General features: G+C 36.3%; 1 long non-coding RNA gene across 2 annotated transcripts in view; it reads right to left on the reverse strand.

Annotated features, from left to right (window-relative positions):
- Positions 1-19,911, reverse strand: part of LOC138843680 (uncharacterized) — a 63,846-nt gene that overhangs the window by 35,752 nt on the left and 8,183 nt on the right. For both annotated transcript variants that reach the window (XR_011378609.1, XR_011378608.1), the window contains exons 3-5: positions 14,763-14,874; positions 2,732-2,855; positions 1,300-1,406 (exon numbers count right to left, since the gene is read on the reverse strand). This is a non-coding gene — a long non-coding RNA (uncharacterized lncRNA). The remainder of the gene's footprint in view (positions 1-1,299; positions 1,407-2,731; positions 2,856-14,762; positions 14,875-19,911) is intronic.

Consider the following 19,911-nt stretch of genomic DNA (forward strand, 5'->3'; position numbering starts at 1 on the left):
ATGGTGGATGGGAACTGTTGGCCCCCTGACCTTCTTGGACCTTTATACAATTCAGTGACTTTTCATTAATTATGTTGTCAGTACTGTGCAGACCCCAGTAACCTGAAAGAGTTCATCTACTCCTTGGAGGAAAATATAATGGAAATATCTACAAAGTATTTGCCAAACAAGTACTTGTCAGAAATATTTACTACCGACCTAAGTCAGACAAAATAAAGGAAGTCAGGAAAAAATAGAAAAGTCTTTTCTGATGGGAGATTCCTGTGTTCACAGCAGCGAAAATTCAAAAGCATTTCAGGAGCTGAAATGTGATTTCATTTCTTTCCTATTACTGAAATATACTTTGCTTATGTAAAACTAGAAACATTCTACTGAAGTACTGTATATGAGCATGAATCACGGAAAGGTAAATTTTATTTTCTATTCCTGTTATTTTCTTAAACCTCATGAAGAAACTAGCATTTTAACAATTCATCATTGAAATGCAGGGATTAAATTTTATATCCATATGGCCAAATTATGCAAAGACTGAAAATGTAAATCTAATTTGGATGAATTAAATAAAACAAAACTTAAAATTAACTTGATGTTTTGGAGCATTTATACTAACCAAACAAGCAGTTGCAAAGGTATTGCTTTATTCTATATCCATTAATATTAGTATTAAGTACACATAAATATGGTTTCCAAAAAATACAGAGAAAACCCATATAGCTGACATATAAGTAACATCATCCAGAAATGTAAAATGTATATTAGTATCTAGTTAACAATATCAAATAAATAAGACAAGGCTATGTCTTTTAAAACACATTATTTATGATCATAAGTTTAATTATGTGCTCATTTTTTCAAAGTGGAAAATTGCAATGGCTTTCTGATTATGTGAATTATACATATTTAGAAGATAAATAATTTAATAAATAAAGCAATAGAGAAAATGAGAAAGAGAATCAGCACACAGAATTCTACAATTCAGAAATAATCATCATCTAAACCTATCATCCCTTGAATATTTCATAAACACTTTATAGTGAACAAGCTAAAGTAAAATTAAGATTTTTCCCCCAAAGACCTGCTTATTGTCCTTCCTTTCAGAAAAATCCATCTACCAGGTATAAGCAACAAACACAGGACTGATGCCTCATTCTTCCTTTCCCCCATCTCCAACTCTCAGTGCATTTAGGGCAATTCTCCTCTCAAAAGCATTCATATTATTCACTTTCCTTCCGTGTGTACTTCTACCTTATAAAGTAAGCAAATATTAACTTTTGTTTCTTCCATTCAACAATTTCTTACTCAGTCTCTTGCTGTATGCTTGATTTCTTCTAATCCAGTAATTCCCAGATGGAATAATTCTGTTATGCAAGGGATATTTGATTGTCATTTTGGTTATTGGTGTTACTCTGTTGTAAATCAATAGAACAAGTAGATAAAAATCATTAAGGATATAGAAGACTGAAGAATGTTATTAAGAAACTTGATCTAAATTACATTCATAGCATTTTCTCAAGCAAAAGCATAATTCACATTCAAGTGCACATGGAAACTTTTGAAGATAGACCAGATAATACCATAAAAACAGATTTCATCTCCCAGACTAACAAAAGCTGAAAGAATTTGCCCCACCATTTTTGTGTTACAAGAAATGCTAGTATTCCAAGATGGCTGAATCAGGAAAAGACATACTGATTCTGTCTAGGAAAGGTGGAAGAAAAAAAGCAAAGGACGTGTATTCCCAGGATAGAGTTGGAGAGCAGTTTTCAGTGGAAATTCTACAGAAGAAAGAGGAACATCATGGAGCAGTGAGGAAAGACACAGACACACAGCAGCAAGAGGGGACACCACACTTGATTCTTGCAGCTGGGACCTGGAGGAGAAACCAGGTTCTGAGAGTGAGGTGAGGGAAGATTGCAGCAGCCTGTGCCACTGGTGATATTGCATGAGGGAGGACCTTATGGACTGCACTGTCTTTGAGTATGGCTTGGAGCTCTAGAGGATTCTGGGTATCACCTAATCTAGTAAAGAAGAAGCTCATTTCTTTCTCCCCATCTGCCTTAAAGGGCACCTGACAACCCACGGAGAGAAGGCTGCATCTTGAAACAAGCAGAGGCTGTGTTGATTCTCAGGTGCTACCAGGGAATTTTAACAGGGACAAATCTACATTTCCCACTGACTAGTAGTTTGTCTGGGAGAGTTGACACTGGGCTGGGCACCCACTTAAGATTATGAGGTACCCCATCCTCTCAAGCTATCACGGGTTCTGGGGCTGAAACTTGTGGAGTAACCACAAGCAGTTGGCTCTGGAGATGACTCTGCTTTCTGTGTGGAAGGGGCAGGCTTGCAGGGCAGAATGGATCCTCTGCATTCCATCACTGTGGATGCTGTCAGTGTGGGACTCCTCTGACTGCACAATAGGACGTAGGGTACAGCTGGGTCTCTGGCATTCACTGTCTGGCACCAAAGTATCAGAGCTCCCTGACTGCCAAGGATGGGTCATTGCAGAGAGCTCTGTGCTCAATCTAAGGACTGCACAAATCCATGATGTGGCTCATGCAACAGCATGGGTGAAGGTTGTACCCTCTGTGGGCTAACCTCAGACATTGATCACCTTGGAAGGGAAGAGCTGAGGTAATTATGCCAGAGTCATAATTGCTGCTGATAATAGAGTAAATCTATCATGCCCAACTTGGGTATCACTTAGATTCTCATCCCATCGTTGAGTACTTACCAGAGCTCCCTGGCTCCATCTAGCACATGCCTCTGGGTATTAACTAATTCCACTAATCCATAGAAGTATAGTTCAAAGAAAAAATCCACTAGTGGATAAAATCAGCAAGTATTTCCACAAATGCCTAAAAGTAAATATAGAAATACAAGAAATAAGAAAAAGGAAGACAACATGACTCCACCAAAGGAATAAAACACTGCAATATTAGAACGTAAAGATGAAAAGATTGGTGAAATGCCTGAAAAGAAGTTCAAAAGAATGATCACAGGATTACTCATAAGCAATGAGAAACAAATTAATGAGTTAAAGAAATCCATACATGACATGGATGAAAAATTTTCACGTGAGTTTGAGATTTTAAAGAGAAATCAAAGTGAAATACTAGAAATGAAGAATTCCATATGTCAAATAAAAAGTACAGTGCAAAGCCTTAATAATAGACTTGATTAGGCAGAAGAAAAAATATCCAAGCTAGAAGACATATATTTGGGAATATATCAGTAAGTACAAAAAGAAAGAAACTAGAAAAATTAAATTACAGGTTTATAGTATACTATCAAATGATCAAACTGCTCTCAAGAGCTCCCAAAGTTGCAGAAAGACAGATGGATTAGAAGTCCTTTTAATTGAAATAATCACAGTTTGTAGAAAGAAAGGGACATCCAAGAACAGGAAGCACATATAACACCTAATAGACATGACCATTGTAGTAAAACTTTCTCCAGTAAAACACAAAGAAAGATTCTAAAACATGCATCAGATAAATGCCACATTACCTTCAGATAATTTCATCAGAAAACATACAAGCTAATAGAAAATGGAGAGAAAAAAGTACAAGACTTAAAAGATAAAAACATCAATGCAGAATACTGTACCCTGCAAAGTTCTAATTTATGAATGATGATGAAATAAAGACCTCCTATAAGACACAGAAATTGAAATAATTTGTCACCACTTGTCCAGCCTTACAAAAGATGCTTAAGGATGTGCTACACACAGAAACACAGAAAGATAGTCATCACTATGAAAAATGTGAAAACAGAAAATCTTCTGGTAAAACTGAAACACAAATCCAAAGGAAACAATAGGAATACTTATGGGAAAATGGCAGGGCCTAGTCATTACATAACAATAGTAACCTTGAATGTGAATGGTGGATATTTTCCAATTAAAAAGTACAGACTGACAGAATGTATTAAAAATTCATCTATTTGCTGCTTACAAGGAACAGTACTCACCATCAAAGGTACATGCAGACCAAAAGTGAAAGGATAAAAAAAGATATTTCACGCTAATGCAAAGCAAAAATTATCAGGTGTAAACGTTCAAAATATCAAACAAAATAGACTTTAACACAAAAATTGTAGAAGAGACAAAGAAGGGCATTATGAAATAATTAAGAGATCAATTCAACAGGAAGATGAAACTATAGCAAGTGTATATGCACCCAAAGCCAGGGCAACTGGCCATTTAAAATAAATGTTAATGGATATAAAGGAAGACATAGACTCCAGCGCAATAGTAATGGGGGACTTCAAACCCTGCTTTCATCAATGGACAGACCAAAAGGATAGAAAATCAACAAAGAAACAACACAGCTAATAGAGAGTATGGGTGAAATGAATCTGACTGATATCTACAGAACATCTCATCGCACTCTTAAACAATACACACAAGAATGAACATTCTTTTCACCAGAGCATGGAACTTTCTCTAGGGTAGACCATTTTCCAAGCCATAAAGCAAGTCTCAGCAAATTCAAAAGTTGAAATCATACCATGTATCTTTTCTGAACACAATGGAATTAAGCTGGAAATTAAAAGCCTAAGACTCTCAAGAAAACATGCAAATACATGGAGATCAAACAACATGGTCCTGAATTATCAGTGGATCATAGAAGAAATTAAAAGGGAAATCAAAATATTCCTGGAAATGAATGAAGACAACAATGCAACATTGCAAAACTTATGGGATACAATAAAAGTAGTGTTAAGAGGGAAGTTTATGACAATTAGTTCCTACATCAAGAAATTGGAAAGGCATCAAATAAATGAACTAGCAGTGCTTTTCAAGGACCTAGCAAAACAACAAGAAACCAAACCAAAAATTACTAGGTGGAAAGAAATAATTAAAATTAGAGAAGCAATAAACAAAATTGAAACAAAAAAAACAATATGAAAGATCAGTGAAATGAAAACATAATATTTTGAAAAAATAAACAAAATTTGTACACCACTGGACTCAACTAACCAAGGAGAAAAAGGGGTGGAACAGATCCAACTCAATAAAATCTTAGATGAAAAAAGAGATATAACAATGGGTACCACAGAAATAAAAAGAATCATCAGGAATTACCACACAGCATTAAGCCAGCAAATTGGAAAATCTAGAAAAAAGTAGATAGGTTCATGAACACATATAATCTACAGAAATCAAGACCTGAAGACATTGAAAATTTAAACAACCAAATATCAAGATAGAGAATGAATTATTGATAGAGACCCTCTCAACAAAGAAAAGCCCAGGACTAGATAGATTCCCTACTGAATTTTACCAGAATTATAAGAAAAACTAATTCCAATTTTTATCAAACTGTTGAAAACAATTGAAAGAGAGGGAATCCTCACAAACTCCTTCTATGAGATCAGCATCACCTTAATTCTAAAACCAGAAAAAGGTACTACAAAGAAACAGAACTAGGCTGGTGCCGTGGATCAATTGGCTAATCCTCCGCCTTGCAGCGCCGGCACACCGGGTTCTAGTCCTGGTCGGGGTGCTGGATTCTGTCCCAGTTGCCCCTCTTCCAGGCCAGCTCTCTGCTGTGGCCTGGGAATGCAGTGGAGGATGGCCCAGGTCCTTGGGCCCTGCACCCCATGGGAGACCAGGAGAAGCACCTGGCTCCTGGCTTCGGATTAGTGCGATGCGCCGGCCGCAGCACGCGGGCTGCGGTGGCCATTGGAGGGTGAACCAACAGCAAAAGGAAGACATTTCTCTCTGTCTCTCTCTCTCTCTCTTTCTCTCTCACTGTCCACTCTGCCTGTCAAAAAAAAAAAAAAAAAGAGAGAGAACTATAGATCAATGTCCTTGCTGAATATAGATGCAAAAATTCTAAACAAAATATTAGATAATTGAATCCAACAGCACATCAGTAAGTCATTCACCAGGACAAAGTGAGATTTATCCCTGGTATGCAGGGATGGTTCAACATAAAAGAATGAACAAATGTGATGCATCACATTAACAAATTGAAGATTAAAAACCATATTATCTCACTAGATGCAGAGAAATCATTTGAGAAAATACAACATAGTTTCATGATAAAAAAGTTTCAGCAAATTGGGTATAGAGGAACATTCCTCAGTAGAATTAAGGCAATTTGTGACAAACCTATAGCCAACATCAGAGGAATGGGGAAAAGTGGAAAACATTTCCACTAAGGCTTGGTCCCAGACAATTATGCCCACTATCGCTATTGCTTTTCAAAATAATCCTGGGAGTTTTACCTGCATCCGTTAGGCAAGAATAAGAAATAAAAGAGATACAAATCAGAAAAGAGGAAGTTAAATTATCCCCTTTGCAGAGGACAAGCTTCTCTATATAGGGGAACCAAAGGTCTGCAATGAGAGAATTTTGTAACTCATCAGAGATTTTGATAATGTTGTATGATGGAAAATTAACATAAAAATAGCCTTTATTTACATAGATAATACCATGACTGAGAAAGAACTCATAAGATCAGTTCAATTCACAATAGCTACAAAAATGTAAACATCTTGGAATAGATTTAACCAGGGAGATGAATGATCTCTACAAAGAAAATATAAAAAATTAAAAAAGGAAATGGTAGTAGCAAAAAATAGGAAGAAAGTCCATGTTTGTGGATCACAAGAATTAATATCATCAAAATGTCCATACTAGTGAAAGCAAGTTACAGATTCAATACAATCCCAAAGTACCAATGACATTCTTCTCAGCTCTTGCAAAAATCATGCTAAAATTCACATGGAAACACAAGAGATTCTGAATAGCTAAAGAAATATTACATAACAAAAACAAAACTGTAAACACCAAAATACCAGACTTCAAGACATACTACAGGGCAATTATAATCAAAACAGCCTGGGACTGGCACAAAAATAGCCATGTAGACCAATGGAACAGAATAGAATCACCTGAAATCAATCTACACATCTACAACCAACTAATCTTTGACAAAAGAGCTAAAATTTATTTCTGTAAAAAGGACAATCTCTAGTAAATGGAACTAAGAAAATTGGAGCTACACATGCTGAAGTATGAAAAAATACCACTGCCTTACACCTTATAGAAAAGTCAATTCAAAATGGATCAAGGATCTAAATCTATAACCTGATACCTTCTAATTCCTAGAGGAGAACTTTCGGGAAATTCTGCAAGATATAGGCATAAGCGAAGACTTCTTGGAAAAGGTCCCAGAAGCACAGACAATCAGTAAAAATAGACAAGTGGGATTACATCGAGATAAGAAGCTTCTGCAATGAAAAGGAAACATTTAACAAAGTGAAGAGACAACCAACAGAGTGAGATAAAATATTTGCAATCTTTACAACTGATAAAGCATTAATGTCCAGATTTTATGAAGAGCACAAGAAATTCAACAGTAGAAAAACAAACAATCCCATTAAGAAATGAGCAAAGGACTTGAACAAGTATTTTTCAAAAGAGGAAATTAAAGTGCCTAATAGACCTATGAAAATATGGCCAAGATCACCAGCCATCAGGAAAATCCAAATCGAAGCAACAATGAGGTTGCCCCTCACCCCAGTTTGAATGAGTGTCATATAGAAATAAAAGAAAAAACAATTGATGCTGGTGAGAATGTGATGAAAAAGATTCCCTAATCCACTGTAGGTGAGAATATAAGCTAGCACACCAATGGTCGAAGACAATACAGAGATTTTTCAGAGCTGAAAACAGATCTACCCTTTGTCTGGTGCCACAGCTCAATAGGCTAATCTTTTGCCTCGGCGCTGGCACCCTGGGTTCTAGTCCTGGTCGGGACACCAGATTCTGTCCCGGTTGCCCCTCTTCCAGGCCAGCTCTCTGCTATGGCCCGGGAGTGCAGTGGAGGATGGCCCAGGTCCTTGGGACCTGAACCTCATGGGAGACCAGGATAAGTACCTGGCTCCTGCCTTCTGATCAGTGCAGTGCGCCGGCTGCAGCGCGCCGGCCGCAGCGGCCATTGGAGGGTGAAACAACGGCAAAGGAAGACTTTTCTGTCTGTCTCTCTCTCTCACTGTCCACTCTGCCTGTCAAAAAAAAAATTAAAAAAAGGAAAAAAAAGAAAAGAAAAAGAAAATAGATCTACCCTATGACTCAACCATCCCACTCCTGGGAATTTACCCAAATGAAATGAAATCAGCATATGAAAAAGTTATCTGTATCCTAATGCTTATTGAAGATCAATTCACGATAGTTAAGATACAGAATCAACCCAGACGTGCATTAACTGATGATTAGATAAAATGTTATAATTATATGCACAATGGAATATTACTCAGCCATAAAAAGAAAGAAATCTCACCTTTCACAACAAAATGGATGCAATTCGAAACCATTAAACTTAGTGAAATAAGGAAGTCCCAGAAAAATACCATACTTTGCCTTATCTGTGGTAGCTAATGGAGTACAAAAAAGTAATGTATAATATTTGCTTTGCAATCTTCATAAAATTATTTCTGTGTATATGCTGTTGAAAGGAAATGGCTTAAAATCTAAATAAACAACTATTTTCTTTTAACTAGACAGGAAATGCTAAATATTACATTGTCATTGTTTCTATTTTATTGTAGGAAATTATGAATGACTAATTGACCAAAAATGTACATGGTTCAAATGGTGGTGTATACACTCAATTATTGTTTATAGCCATTGTCTAAATCCCCACTAAACTAGGGTTTTTTTTTTTCTTTTTACTTGTTAAACTTCTAATTCAGTTAAGTAGTAAGCCTTTTTCTGTAATGTAAATTTAATTCTTATCTCAAAAAATAAAAAAAAGCATACAGAAAGTATGGTAAAAAGGAGGGTGTGAGAGAGGGTGAGAGGAAGAGGATTTCATTATGTTCTTAGACTTGTATCTATAAATCATATTGAATCTATTAAAATTAATTAAAAATAAAAATTAAAAATGACAAAGGGAGTTCTTCAAATTGAAAGAAAGAGAGAAGGAAGTAAGAAGAAAATACTACATGGTTGAAAAACTCACTAATAAAAGTAACTGAACATATTCACAGTGTTTTAATGCTGTAAATATAGTGTATAAGTCATCTTTATCTTTACTGTCAAGATTAAAAGTGTATAATCCCTGTACTAAAACATTGAGAGGAAATAATTAAAATGTAACATAACAAATGTTAAATCTGGGGAGTTAATGCAACACAAATGTAGATGTCTTGATCAGGATTTCTTATCACTTTGTTTTGTGCTTCTCTATCCCTATATTTGTAGACAACAGAAAACTGTTATCATTTTATGATAACTTGTTGTACCCTGAAAAATTTTTTGTAAGCCTCATGTTAACCACAGACCAAAAATCTATAACAGTCTTACCAAAAATAATAAGCTAGGGATCAAATTATACCACTAGAGAAAAATCACAAACCACAATTGAATACTGCAGAAGGAAAAAAAAAAAGACAGGGGCAATAATAAAAATTCAGTATAAGTCTCAAATTGACAGAGTAAAACATTACCCATTAATAATAATATCTTAAATGTCAATGTAGCAAATTATCCAATTAAAAGACATAGAGTGACAAAATAAATTCAACAACATAAGTGTATTCTGCTTACAAGAAAATAACTTAACCCTTAAGGATGCATATAGCCTGAAAGTGAAATAATGGAACAAGATATTTCAGAATGAAAGAAGGAAAAGTCTTACTTCTATTAAATAGATTTTAAATAAAAAATTTCAAGGAGAAACAAGGAAGATTATTATATAATGATCACATATTTAATCAAGCACAAAAAGAAGAAAGAACAATTATAAATACATATGGACCCAATATTGGAGCATCAAACTATATGAAGCAATTATCATGAGACCTGAAGGGAGAGATAGACTGCAAAGTGATATAATAATGATGGGGCACTTTAATATCCTACTTTTAGAAATGGAGATATCATCTTGATAGAAAATCTTCAAGGAAACATCAGATTTAAGTTGCAGCATAGATCAATGAGACCTAACAGATATCTACAGAACTTTGCTTCCATAAGGAGTGGAATATACATTGTTCTGAATAGTGCATGGAACATCTTCTGGAATAGATCACATGGTAGGTCTTAAAACAATTTTCAACAAATTTCAGAGTAGAAATCATATTGCATATTTTTTCTGACTACACTGTAATAAAACTGGAAATCAATAACCAGTAAAACTTTGGAAATTTAACAAATACATGAAACTAAACAGTCAATGAATCAATGAAGAAATCAAGAAGGAATTAAATGAACACATTTCTTGAAATGTCTGAAAATAGAACCACAACATACAAAAATCTATGAGATGGAGACAAAATAATACTAAGTTTATAGAAAAAAAGCCATGCATCAAAAAGATCTCAATAAAAATCTTATCACTCCAAAAAGGAAACTAGAAAGCAAAATCACATCAACCCAATGAAGGTAGAAGAAAAGACATAATAACAGCACAAAGAAAGACTTAAAGACTAAAAATATACAAAAACTATATGAAACCAAGAGCTGGTATTTGGTAAAACCATAATGAGACTAATCAAGAAAAAAGAAAGTGGATTAAAATATCAGATATATAGAAATGAAAATGAAAACATCACAAGTTGTGCAACAGAAATATAGTAGGCTGAGATTACTATGAAAAAATATAAGGCAACAAATTTGATAACCTAGAACAAATGGAAAAATCTTATACACATAGACTTTACTGAGATTGAATCATGAGGAAATAGAATACTTAAATATAACAATGATGATTAGCATGATGGAAACAGCAATTAAAATTTTTCTTTCAAAGATGGCTTCAGAGGATAGCATTGTAACATAGCAGTATAAGCTTCCTCTTGGGCTGCAGGCATCCTGTATTGGCACAGGGCTATTTCCAGTTGTTGCATGTCTGATCCAGTGCCCTGCTAATGGCCTGGGAAATCAGTTGAAGATGGCTCAACTGCTTGGACCCCTGTGCCTACATGGAAGCCACAGATGAAACTATTGGCTCCTGGATTCAGCCTGGTCCAGCCCTGCCCATTGTGACCATTTTGGGAAGTGAACCAGCAATTGGAAGATCACTCTCTCTCTCTCTGTGTATTTATTCCTCTCTCTACAACTCTGCTTTTCAATTAAAATAAGTAGCTCTTTTTTAAAAATATAGGTGGTTTCAATGAGGTATTCTCCCAAAGTCTTAAAGAATTAACAGCAATCCTTAAATTATTGCAAAAGTTTGGAAGAGAAGGGGCTTGTAATAATGGCATCCTATATGAGCACCAGTTCAAATTCTGGCTGCTCCACTTCTGATTCAACTCCCTGCTAATGCTCTTGGGAAAGCAACAGAAGACAGCTAAAGTACATTGGTCTCTGCATCTATGTGAGAACTCAGATAAAGCTCCTGGCTTCTGGATTTGGTCTGGCCCAGCCCCAGGCAATGCAAATATTTGGGGGTGTGAACCAGTGGATGGAATCTTTCTCTCTCTCTCTCTCTCTCTCTCTCTCTCAAAATTTCTTTTAAATAGCTAAAAATCAAAGTTCCATTTTTTTAAAAAAATTATGAGGATAGAAATGCTTCCAGATTAATCCTGTGAAGTCAACAAAAAGAAGGCTGAAGGTAAATTTCTTGATTAGCATAAATGCAAAAATTCTCAACAAAATGCTGGCAAATGGAATCCAATGTCAGGTTAAGAACGTCATTCACCATGATCAAGTGGTACAAGGAATTTAACATACACAAATAGATAAATGTGATATACCACATTAACAAAATGAAGGGCAAAAATAACTTGATCAGTTCAATAGACATAGAAGAGTCATTTGACAAAATTTTATATCTATTCATGATAAATACTCATCAAATTAAATATACAAAGAACACACTTCAGCATTACAAAGGCCATACATAACATACAAAGAATATACTACAGTATATCAAAGGCCATATATAACATACCAACAAGCTAGCATCATTTTGGATGGGTGAAACCTGAAAGCTATCGGTAAAATCTGAAACAATATAAGGATGCTCACTTTCACCATCTTATTCAACTGAACACTGGATGTCATAACTAGAGCAGTGAGGTAAGAGAAGGAAATAGATGACCTCCACATTGAAAAAAAAGATGTTGTCATTTTCTGCAGATGACATGATCTCATATATATAAAAACTTGGAAAGTATTCACCAGGAAAATGCTTAAACAAACAAACAAATGCAGCACAGCTGTAAGATGCAATGTCAATTTATAAAAAATCATTAAATGTTGTTCTACATATATCAATAAATTTAAAGTACTAAAATCATAAAAATTAAAAATGGACAAACTCATGAAATCAAATAGAATTGAATTTAATCAAGAAAAGAGAGTGAAGATGTAAGACACCAATATCATGAATATAAGATGTCAAAACAGCATCAAAAGACACTAAAAGTATAACAAGTGAATCTTAGATATAATAATAAACTAATAAATTGTACAATTGACATGAAATGCATCAATTGCTTAACTAGCAAATTATAAAAAGGAATCAATAACAATAACAGAAAATGTGAATAGTTTTATACATACATTAATAAAGTTGACTTAATAATGAAAAGCTCCCCCAAAGACAGTTCAGGACAAAATGCCTTTGCTATTGATTTCAATAGAACATTTATGGAAAACAAAATGCAAGCAGCCTCTCCAACTCTTTCAGAACACAGAGCAGGAATGAACATTTTGCATATTAATGCAACATGATTTTGACGTGAAAATCTTTCACACATGTTGTCAGCAACAACAAGAACTATACCAAGATCACTCAGAAAACAAATATGAATAATTTTAAATCAAATATTAACAGCATTATGACCAATTGGCATTTATTAGGATCAGCTTCAGTTTTGCAGGGTTGTTGTTGCTTTCAGAGATATTTGATCACCTAGTTAACAGGACAAGGAAATGCTGTTCAATAACATTAATTAAAAATATTCTTTTGGGGTCAGTGTTGCGGTATAGCAGATTAAGCTGCCACCTGCAATGCCAACATCCCATATGGGCGCTGGTTCGAGACCTAGCTGCTCCAATTCTGACCCAGCTCCCTGCTGGTGTGCCTGGGAGACCAGTGAAAGATGACTCCACTCCTTGGGCCCCTGCACTGATAAGGGAGACCTGGGTGAGGCTCCTGGCTCTTGGCTTCAGCTTGACCCAGCCCAGGCCATTGCATCCATTTAGAGAGTGACCTAGCAGATGGAGGATATCTCTCTCCCTCTCTTTCTTTGTGTGTTGTATGTGTGTGTATGTGTGTGTGTCTCTCTCCTACTCTCTCTCTGTGGTGACTCCATTTTAAATAAAATAAAACATTTCTTTAAAAAAATCATGTTAAAATTGCAAGTAGTTCCATTGCACATCACATTATAAGGAATAAAGGAAAAAGTATTTCAAGTAGCTATGGTAAAACTTGTACAAAAATGTTCTATTAGCTTTATTTATGTTAAACTTGATTGATTAAATGTCAAATATTCTTTAGAAGTTGGAATACTGGAATACTACTCAGCAAAGTAAAGGACTAACATACTAATCCATGCAACAATATAAAATGAGGTGATACAGAAGTCAATCACAGAGTTTGATTTAAAATCCCAATGATATAAACCTCTAAAAATGCAAATTTAGCTTAAAGTGACAGAAAACTGGTTAGTGTTTGCTTAGGTCTAGGAGTAGAAGAGGAAGGTTTGATGGGCAGGGTCACAGGACCTTTAGGAGGTGATGAACATGCTCTATTATTAAATTATAGCAATGGTTACACAGGGGTACAGCATTATTAAAACTCACTGAAATGTGTGCTTCAAATAGACACATTTTACTTTATGTCAATAAAGTTGCTGCCCTTTAGTGTATTTACAGGGAGAAGGATATCAGTGAAGAATTTGGAGCTGGTGAATATAAGTGAACTTATTTATAGGCATACTCAGTACAACCTCGGGACTCCTAAACATGATTCAATAGATGTGCATGTGTGGAGGATGGGGCCACAGAACTTTATACAGGTGGATTTCAGAACCAGTCAAATGTGATAGAGCAAAAGTGCTAATGTGATCTCAGTCATTTATATAGGCCAGTAACTTCTGTAAATGTATGAATTACATTCCAGGAGTTAAAATCATTTCTCCCCATTAAGGAAAACTGTAGTTAATAGCTTTTCTAATAGACTATAATTGTGATTCTCTCCAGAAGCAGCAATGTATATTTCATATATCTTGAAGTATCTCTAGTGTGTTATAAATTCTATTTGTACAGATATCTCTGATGAGTACAGTAATAAGCATAATTTACAATTATTCAGCATAAATTCAAGTTTTAGAAAACCATAATGTTAGAGATATAAAGGACATAAAAATATTTATTCCAATTTGTTATTTTGTGTGGTGGTAGGAGATTTGTGGGTTGGTGGCAAATTGCATTACAGTTTCTGATTTTTAAACTTTCCTTTCTATGCCCTATGACACTTAATTCTGTTACTGAGATAAAAGTTCAGTATATTTCCTGACATTTGGCATTTTGTTATTGCTGGATGACTCACTTTGTCTACTATAACAAGGCAGAAGTGGCGATGTGCAGCATCCAACTTCAAGTGACTTCATGGGGGTTCCTTTGTATTTCTTTTACCCCAAGAAGCAAAGTGTACCTGGGCTGACCTACTGGTTCAGGAAGGAGGGCTAGAAATGTGGAGCTGAGCTGCCTCAATGAAGTTGGCCCTTTCAAGCTAAAGATAGAAGAGCAGATTCCCAGACAATCTAAAGAAACCATTTCATTCTAATTTCCTTACCTTTTATGTTCAATAAAATACCTTATGTAGAGAGGGTGTCTACATGCTGTAGGGCTGGAGTTACTCAGTAAAGGCCAGTGCTTCTGTAATTGGAGAATAGATTTGCATCCAACTGTACAAAATTAAAAGACTCAAAGTGAGTATGTAAAGAAAATAAAATTAGCTTTGATTCATGTTTAATATACAAGAAGTTAAATATTTTGGATGTTAAAATGCTTTGCTTTTGGGATAGCATAACTTGATTTAAACTTGCATTAAATGTGGTTATATTGTAACTGACTGTCAAATTGTGAAAGAGTAAGGGGCCATTTTCAAAAGAGTAAATATCCCATGATTCTAAAATAAATGGAAAGCATATCATCCCCAAAAAAATTAAAAGAAAAAAATAGAAAAGGAAGGATAAGGGAGGGAGGGTAGGGTAGGAAGTATCATTATGTGCTTAAAATTCTATATATGAAATACATGAGATTTATTCTTTTATATAATTAAAAGAGAAAAGAGTCAAATGAATAAATATTAGAGAGAAATAAAAGCCTTGTTGCTTAGGAGAAGACAATCCTTGGTCTCGTTTTCCCCAGAAGTTATCACTTTAAAATAAGACTCAGAATACAATGTTTTCATTCAGTCCAGTACAAAGGGAAACTAGTGGGAACCCTGAGCTATGAGAGTTAGAAAGCAATTAGCATGATGTCCAACTCAGAGTGTACAGTACTGCCTGCTCTTCTCAATATAGCTACCAACAATTATGGCCAAGGAAACAAGGTGAACTTTAACCTTCCCCACAAGGGAAGACCTTGGGAAGTGAATGAAAAGCCTAGTAAATGAAAAAACCTTTTTTAAATGAATGGCAACCCACAGACCCAAGGAGTCGCAGTGTCTTGAGGAAACACTCAACAGCTACTGAAATCTTTATTCTATAGTGGAGGACTGTGAAGAATAGAAGAGAAAACTGGTATTTTTTTTTAAACCTTTTAGCAAAATAGATAAAACCCAACATGTCCAAGATATCATGCACATTACTTGAGGGGTCTATAGTTCTGTCCAGATTAATGTCTTGTTTTTTTAGTAGTGGGGAGATTCTTAAAAAGATATGTTTATTGATTTGAAAGTCAGAGTTACACAGAGAGAGAGAGAGAGAGACAGAGAGAGACAGAGAGAGAGAGAGAGAGAGAGAGAGAGAGACAGAAATTTTCCAACTATTGGTAGATTCCTAAAATGGCAGCAACAGTGGCTGTTGGGCCAGGCTGAAACCAGGAATCAGGAGTTTCCTCTGGCCAGGAGATTCTTCCAGGCCTCCCTCATGAGTACAGAGGCCCAAGGGTTGGGCCATTTTCTGCTGCTTTTCCAGGTGCATTACCAGGGAGCTGGATTGGAAGTGGAGCAGCCAGGACTTGAACCCATGCCCATTTGTATACTAAGTTGATCTTCTATATATAAAGATAATTGAAAATGAATCATGATGAAGCGTGGGATGGGAGAGGGAGTGGGAGATGGGAGGGTTGCGGGTGGGAGGGCGGTTATGGGGGGGTAAAGCCGCTATAATTCAAAAGTACTTTGGAAATTTATATTTATTAAGTAAAAGTTAAAAAAAAGGAATGCTGGCACTGCAGGTAGCAGCTTTACAAGCTACACCACAACTCCAGCCCCTGGGGCATATTTTATGAGAATATTCCCCTGCAGGTCAGGCTTATGTCTCCCTCTGCACATCAGGCTTGAGTCTTGAGTCCTTGGTGTCCTTGTCTATCTGCTAGGATGTATATCTTAGCTGTATCCTGTCTGCACCAGTGTCCCTCTGAAGAGATAATTCTAACTGCTATTAGGGAGCAGGACCAGTTACTGTTCTTGCAATTTCTTTTTATTTTTTTTTCTATTCACATGTTTTTTTATTATCATTTTTAACTTTTATTTAATGAATATAAATTTCCAAAGTACAGCTTATGGATTACAATGGCTTCCCCCCCATAACATCCCTCCCACCCACAACCCTCCCGTTTCCCACTCCCTCTCCCCTTCCATTCACATCAAGATTCATTTTCTATTCTCTTTATATACAGAAGATCAGTTTAGCCTACATTAAGTAAAGATTTCAACAGTTTGCTCCCACACAGAAACATAAAGTGAAAAATACTGTTTGAGTACTAGTTATAGCATTAAATCTCAATGTACAGGACACTAAGGACAAAGATCCTACATGAGGAGTAAGTGCACAGTGACTCCTGTTGTTCACTTAACAAATTGACACACTTGTTTATGGCATCAGTAATCACCCTAGGCTCTTGTCATGAGCTGCCAAGGCTATGGAAGCCCCCTGAGTTCACCAACTCTGATCATATTTAGAAAAGGACATGGTCAAAGTGGAAGTTCTCTCCTCCCTTCAGAGAAAGGTACCTCCTTCTTTGATGACCCATTCTTTCCACTGGGATCTCACTCACGGAGATCTTTCATAAAGGCCCTCCCAACAAAGAAAAGCCCAGGACCAGATGGATTCACTGCTGAATTCTACCAGACATTTAAAGAGGAACTAACTCCAATTCTTCTCAAACTATTCAGAACAATCAAAAAAGAGGGAGTCCTCCCAAATTCTTTGTATGAAGCCAGCATCACCTTAATTCCTAAGCCGGAAAAAGATGCAGCACTGAAAGAGAATTACAGACCAATATCCCTGATGAACATAGACGCAAAAATCCTCAATAAATTTCTCGCCAATAGAATGCAACAACACATCAGAAAGATCATCCACCCAGACCAAGTGGGATTTATCCCTGGTATGCAGGGATGGTTCAACATTCGCAAAACAATCAATGTGATACACCACATTAACAGACAGCAGAAGCAAAACCATATGATTATCTCAATAGATGCAGATAAAGAGTTTGATAAAATACAACACCCGTTCATGATGAAAACTCTAAGCAAACTGGGTATGGAAACAACATTCCTCAATACAATCAAAGCAATCTATGAAAAACCCACGGCCAACATCCTATTGAATGGGGAAAAGTTGGAAGCATTTCCACTGAGATCTGGTACCAGACAGGGATGCCCACTCTCACCACTGTTATTCAATATAGTTCTGGAAGTTCTAGCCAGAGCTATTAGGCAAGAAAAAGAAATTAAAGGGATACAAATTGGGAAGGAAGAACTCAAACTATCCCTCTTTGCAGATGATATGATTCTTTACTTAGGGGACCCAAAGAACTCTACTAAGAGACTATTGGAACTCATTTAAGAGTTTGGCAAAATAGCAGGGTATAAAATCAATGCACAAAAATCCACAGCCTTTGTATACACAGGCAATGCCATGGCTGAGGAAGAACTTCTAAGATCAATCCCATTCACAAAAGCTACAAAAACAATCAAATACCTTGGAATAAACTTAACCAAGGACATTAAGGATCTCTACGATGAAAATTACAAAACCTTAAAGAAAGAAATAGAAGAGGATACCAAGAAATGGAAAAATCTTCCATGCTCATGGATTGGAAGAATCAATATCATCAAAATGTCCATTCTCCCAAAAGCAATTTATAGATTCAATGCAATACCAACCAAGATACCGAATTTCTTTTTTTTAAAGATTTATTTCATTTAATTGACAGGCAGAGTTACAGAGAGAGAGAGAGAGAGAGAGAGAGAGAGAGAGAGAGAGAGAAAGAGAGGTCTTCGATCCACTGGTTCACTCCCTAGATGGCTGCAACGGCCGGAGCTGCGCTGATCCAAGGCCAGGAGCCAGGAGCTTCTTCCAGGTCTCCCACGTGGGTGCAGGGGCCTAAGGACTTGGGCCATCTTCTACTGCTTTCCCAGGCCATAGCAGAGAGCTGGATCAGAAGAGGAGCAGCTGGGACTAGAACCGGAGCCTATATGGGATGCCGGTGCTTCAGGCCAAGTCATTGATCCTGTGAGTCATAGCGCCGGCTCCTGTTCTTGCCATTTCATGCTGTCAAGGGATAGTGAGGCAGGTTGGCAAAGAGAAATACACACAAAAGTTTCCTGACTAAGCACCCTCAGTAGAAGGAATTTTTCTCTCATTGGTCAGAATGAAGTATTGTTTGTAAATGGATTGCTTTTTTAAAGATAGCTGTGGCTGTAAAGACATACACAAAGATGTGAGGGATGGATCCATGCTGGAATCACACCCAATTGACTGTGGTGCAAAATATAGAGAAGTTAAAAACATCACATATAATCAGGCAATCCTGTTATCTGGGTCTTTCAGATACTAGAGGTAACTTTAAAATCACTTCCTTATACTTTCATCCATCCTCATGTTCCATAGCATTTAACATCCACAAACTTTACAGAAAATACACTTTTCTTAATTTTTCTTAACTTTTCTCATCAAAAATGCATTGTCATAATTATAAATCTCCCCAGAACTTTTTTTCTAACTAGTGGTTCTTTAATTCATATCTTGAAACAGTCCTCTAACACCTCTGAATTACGAAAAAAAAAATTCCTTGGCATTTTAACTCATGGTTACTTTGGAGTAGTTTTTGCTTTTGATCCTGAGAGGAATATGTTACTGGGGGAAAACAGAACCAGCACTTGGAAAGGTTTTGTCCCAAGGCTACCATCCAAAAGATGTTAACCAGGAAGCTAGACCTTCAGATGGGATCTCCTGAGAGAGGGAGCAAATACTGACAGCCAGCATGGAACATAAGAGCCATTTGAAGGTGATTGGAGACCAAGGCTGATTAAAGTGTAGCTAGGGCATGATGCTGTTAGCAGAAGTAAGCAAGTGAACAATAAGATAAAAAGACCAATTACCCAAGTAGGAGAGCTATTCCCATAACGACTGAAGCTCCACATTGTGACTCAGGTATATAAGGCTGGGGGGAGGATTGTGAAAATCAAAACCACTTTTCTTTTAAAAAGAAGCATTTGAGTCCTTCAGTGGCATAGCAGGATTATTTGCCATCCTTGGAAGTGTCAAAGTCATCCTCTGGCATTAGGTCTGAAGTTGATTTTACAGAAGACTGGCAGGGTTGGGTTTTGGACTTTGAGCTCTTTTAGCCTCTCTCCACCAGGAAATTGACCAAGACTGTACCAATCTCTTGGGAATTCTCTTCAGTTCAAGCACAGAGGATGATGTCAACATGTTCTGTATTATGGTGGCCTGGTTGGGAAAACTCTGACAGGTCTTTGGATC

The sequence above is a fragment of the Oryctolagus cuniculus genome, chromosome 9, assembly GCF_964237555.1.
Source record: "Oryctolagus cuniculus chromosome 9, mOryCun1.1, whole genome shotgun sequence".
Classification (NCBI taxonomy): domain Eukaryota; kingdom Metazoa; phylum Chordata; class Mammalia; order Lagomorpha; family Leporidae; genus Oryctolagus; species Oryctolagus cuniculus.